Source organism: Heterocephalus glaber, unplaced genomic scaffold (assembly GCF_053883595.1).
Source record: "Heterocephalus glaber isolate CG9 unplaced genomic scaffold, H.glaber_assembly_v1.0 deba00000470, whole genome shotgun sequence".
NCBI lineage: Eukaryota > Metazoa > Chordata > Mammalia > Rodentia > Bathyergidae > Heterocephalus > Heterocephalus glaber.
The window spans coordinates 28,970,319-28,975,808 of record NW_028258145.1 but is presented as its reverse complement, the minus strand read 5'-3'; positions in this window follow the sequence as shown (position 1 = coordinate 28,975,808).

Sequence of the window (5,490 nt, the reverse complement as noted above, 5' to 3'; positions counted from 1 at the left end):
CTGAATGTGATTTTTTTGATAAGCTGGGGGTTTTTTTCTTAGTGATACCCTATTCTAGCCTTAGTTTTGTTCTTAATCCAGTAACCTAAACATTTGCTAAAGCAGCCTTGTTTTGAGGTTTCACTAGGTGCTCTTTCTGCATTCATTTGAAATCTTTAGTCTTTTTCCACATTCTAGCCCAAACTACCTTTTTTCTTGAACATCTCCATGCTCTTCATGTCTTTCATTCTTTTATTTTCTCTTTCATTTTTATACCCCCTCCCCAGCTGCCCAGTTCCTGTTGGCTTGTACCTAATATAAACATTGCCAAACTTCCTTCCCCTAGAACAACAGTCTCCAACCTGTTTGGCTTCAGGAACCAGTTTCATGGAAGACAATTTTTTTCACAGACAGGGAGTGTGGGGATAAGGTGGGGGAGGCATTCAGAATTAGATTCTCCTAAGGAACACACAATCTAGATCCCTCACAAATGCACTTCACAGTAAGGTTCACACTCCCTGAGACTCTAATGCTGCTGATGATCTGACAGGAGGCAGAGCTCAGACAGTAGTGCCCGTGATGGAGAGTGGCTATAAATACAGATAAAGCTTTGCTTTTGAGACTGTAGCTCACTTTCCTGGCTGCTCCAGTCTACTGCACCCTCTGGTGTAAGTGCAGGGCTCAGAGAGGTCTGGTGTGTACTGTTGGTAGTTGGCCCTTGTTCTTGGTTCTCTACCTTTGTGGTAAAGACCACTCATGTCTGTCTGTCTGTTTCTTTCTCTCTCTCTCTCTCTTTCTCTCTCTCTCTCTCTCTCTCTCTGTCTCTCTCTCTCTCTCCCTTTCTGTTTTTGAGACCAATCCTTGCTAATTAGGCCAGGGTGGCCTCAAATTCTCAAGTCTTCCTTAATTTCCCAAATTCTGGGATATAGCCATCCACTTCCATGCCCAGCTTGGGTTTTACTTTTGTTTGGTCTATTTCTTTGAGAGGATTTGAAGAGATTCAAAACTGCACTGCTGCTTCCATCAGTCTAAAATCCTGCTATCCTTTGACATAATTGTTTTAAATTTAAGGCCTTGTAGTTTTTAGTCCTCCAAAGAAAAGTTCCATTTCCCCAAAACTACTTAAGACTCAGAGGCTGACAAGGCCTTCTGAGTACCCTCTGATTAACATGATACTTCATATCTCTACTAGCACAATAGATATTTTGATGAAAAATCTAAATACAGGAGTCAAAGGGCTCATCTGGGAGGGACATCTGACTACTAACAGAGGTAGTAAGCCTGGTAGGCACGTGGAGAATTCAGAAGTGGGCCCTAATTGTAAACTTGTGTTTTCTTTCTCTTTGAATCTACTATTTAAAATATGTACAGAGCTGAATCTTCATTCCTCCCCCCCTAAAAAAAAACTGGTCTAGGTGCAATTTTCTTTGTCTCTGTCAATGATGATGCCATCTTTCCAGTGACTCAGACCAAAAACCTCTGATCCTTCCTCCCAACTACACACCTAATATATCAGCAAATTCTATTTGCCCCACCACCACCAAATTATATCTACCACCCGTTCACTTCAAACTACTTTCTCCACTTCCACTCTAGTATGAGCCACTACCACTACCATCATTTCCTGCATGGAGTATTGCAGTATCCTTCTAACTCAGAGGTTCCAGACCTTCTAGATTCACCAAGCCCTTGGTGTCTCACTATTAGGCCAAAATAAATTCTTAACAGTCACATTTATTAAGTAGTTAAATGCCAACAATTTAATAAGAATGTATACCTATAGTAGGCTGTGTAGTGGCCATTCAAAGAAATCAAGCCCTGGAACCTATAAGTCATAACTTATTTGAAAAAAGGGTATTTGCAGATGTGATTGAATTAAAGATCTTGACAAGGAAAAATCCTGGATCATCAGCATGAGCCCTAAATGTAAACTTATGTGTCCTTTAATAATGGAGGCAGTCAGACTGAAGAGAAGATAATGGATCACGGAGGCAAAGGTTGGAGTGATGCAGCCACCTGCCAGCAGCCACAAGTTAGAAGAGGCAAGGAATAAAAACTCCTCAAGAGCCTGCAGAAATAGTATAGTCCTTCACACCTTTATTTTCACCCAGAGATACAGATTCCAGTCTTTGACCTCCAGATCTATGAGAATAAATTTCAGTTTTTTTAAGCTACCAAATTTGTGGTGACTTTTGAGAACAGCCAGAGGACATGCATGCAATGCTGCAACACTAGCCATTTCAAAAATAATTCAGGTAAATTTAAGGAAAACAACTTTATTTCACTCTCCAATAACCACTTGCTAATGTGATAACATATACTTATTGAGCACTGTACTAAGTCAGACTTTGAAATCAAATGGGACACTGCCCACTTCATTTCCTGTTGCACATTGATTTCCTCTGTATTTTATTCCAAACCCCAGCTCTCCAAAGACATGACATGATTGAAAGGAATGTAGGATGACTTATGTGGAAAGTGTGATCAATCTACTAGCCAGAGGTCACACAGTATCTAACAGATGTCAAATATTGCTGAGTTCCAATGAAACCTTGTTACAAAAACAGGTTGCATTGGTTCACTGGCATTTGCCATTCATCTACTGCTCTGCTCCCTTTCTCTCATGTCACTCCAGTCATGCTGTTCTGTGCCTAGAATGCTCTTTTTGCCTCCTTCAAGTCTGTTCTCAAATCTTAACTTTTCAATGAGAGGATTTTTGGGGGGGGGTGGGTACCAGAGATTGAACTCGGGACCTTGCGCTTGCGAGGCAGGCAGTGGAAACACTGAGCTAAATCCCTGGCCCAACAATGAGAGTTTCTTTAACCACACTATTTGAAATTGCAATCACTTCTCTATGTTCTCCTTCCCCCCAATTTGATTCCCTTAACCATGGACCATTTCTCCTGTACTATTTTCAACCTTCTAATACACTATATAATTTGCTTCTTTATCTTGCTAATTATTTATAATCCATGATCTCTTGGCCATAACTAAATCCAAGACTGTTTTTTAAAGTCTTTTTTTCTTTTATTCATTATATTGGTACATTTAAGGTACACAATACAATGACATTCATCATTGGAAATTTGCACCTTTACATAATCTATCTTGGTTCTTATTTTTACCCCATTCCCCTGCCCTCCCTTCAACCCCTCCACCCCTCCCTATCTACAAAGTTTGTTTCCATTTTTTCTTTTTCTCATATTAATTCCATTCCCTTCTTTCTTTTCACCTACCCCTCCCATTTCCCCTTCCCCTTTGCATCTTCTGGGTATCTTCCCCAAAGAATTAAAAGAATCATACCACAGTAATATATGTGCACCCATGTTCATAGCAGCACAATTCGTGATAGCTAAAACTTGGAAACAACCCAATTGCCCATCAATTGGAGACTGGATAAAGAAAATGTGGGGTTTTTAAAAATAAAATGGAGTATTACTCAGCCACAAAGAATGAGAAACTAGAGACATTTATAGCTAAATGGATGCATATTGAGCCCATACTCTTAAGGGAAATAAACAGGACATACATGTGTAAATACCGAATAGTTTCTCTAGTGTGAGAAGCTGAAAGTGTAAATAAGGACTAAAAGGTATAACAGATAATGTGAAATAGTTTTTATTTTTATTAGTACATATGATTACATTCATTGTGGGAAACTGGCACATGTACATAACACATCTTAGTTCTTTTTATGTTTCCTTCCCTTTCTCTCCTTTTTCCTCCCTCCATCTCTTAGTCCCCTTCCCATTTGCAGAAGATCTCTCCCCATTTCCTATTATTTATCTTTTATTTTGCTCTTTATTTATCTAAATGTAAGATTTTTGAGGGCAGGAAATTTCTTGTCTGCTTTGTTCACTGGTATATGTCCAATGCCTGAACAGTGTCTGACACATAGTATGTATTCAATACATATTCATTGAATGGCTGACTAAATAGATTTTTCTCAGAGTATAAATATAGTGGCATGCAATTCATCCTCATTAAAAGTTACAGTGTCTGGCCAATATTTTTAAAAAGAAAAATGTAAACCAAATATAAAATGGTAAAATCCCTCACCCAAAGTGTGCCTCACAAATAATCCTAAAGTTTCTTCTGTTATTTAACTCTATTTGAAATCTGCATCCTTGAGAATGGTAGTCTTACCTAAAAGAAAGGCTTTGAATTACACATTAGGAAATAAATTATGTAACTCATAGCTAACTCACAGGTAACAAAGGAAGAAATGTGTCTAAAATAAAACTGATTCCTCATGCTCACATTTTACCATTAATTTTAACAACACACACACATGAAAGATCTTTCCAAGCATACATAAGAACTTTTTTCCAAGCTAGTCATTCTTGGTGACAGAAGATAACAGTCTTCAAACAAACTGTAGGTGGAGCTCCAAACCAGAAGTTCATCTCAATGTTACTGGTTTTATGGTAGCCTATCTCAACTCCTACTGAAAAGGAGCATAATTTGCGTCCAGTAATAATGAACAGACTTAAAATACTCCTGTGTATTTACATTTCCCTATATTGGAAACATTTCATCCCACATCTTTTTCTTCCCAAGTTTTTACTTTTCAAATTTTACATTCCCAGTAGGTTCACAAGTAGAAATGTTAACAATGTGAACCATTTATCTTCAGTACAAATCCTTTTCTGCTTTCTGAACACCCTAGCAATGTTCAAGAAAGGCTGGGGTCGTGGCACAGTGCATGGAGCTCATCTAGAATCCTGTTGAGGATCTCAATAACTGTTTAAAGATGTTTGTCCTTGAGGCTTTCTGCTTCTTGCTCTAGCTTGCCTTATAGGGAAGACTTTGTCACAAGAATATAATGGTCAGTTTTTCACTGTTAATCTCAGCCAGCATCATAATAGACTAGTCCATCCCTATAATTCATTTTGGGGACAGTGAGACAACAATTTGTGTCAAAAATACTTGAACACTAAAGACTATATCAACTGGGATCAAAAGCCATTCTAGGCCCTGGAAATATAGCTGTAAGTAAGTAAAAACAAAACAAAACAAAAGAAAATCCCTCCTGTCTTACTGCAAATTGTATTTCCAGTGAGAAATGAATGACAATAAACAACCCAAATCATATCAGACAGTGATAAGGAGTATGAAGGGAAAACAGGACCAACTGATAAAGGTTAATGGAGTAGTAGTCATAGTTCTTTTCAAGGAAGTGATGTAAACTGAGACATGAATGCTCAGATGGAACCACCTGGTGAAGACACCCCAGGAAGAGGAAACAGCTGTGCAAAGGTCTTGAGCAGAACAGCTGATATGCAGATGGTGCGGCTGGAGAGTAAGTGACAAAGAAAGTGGGAGACAAGATCAGAGGGGTGGCAGGGGCTGATTCACTGCAATACAGAGTAAGGAGTTTGCATTTTTATTCCAAGTGCCATGGGAGGTCATTGGAGGATTTTAAATTCAGGTAAGATGGAATCAGATTTTTGTTTTAAAAAGATCAGAAGATGCTGCTGTAAGAATGCATTGTACTAGGTAAGACTGGAT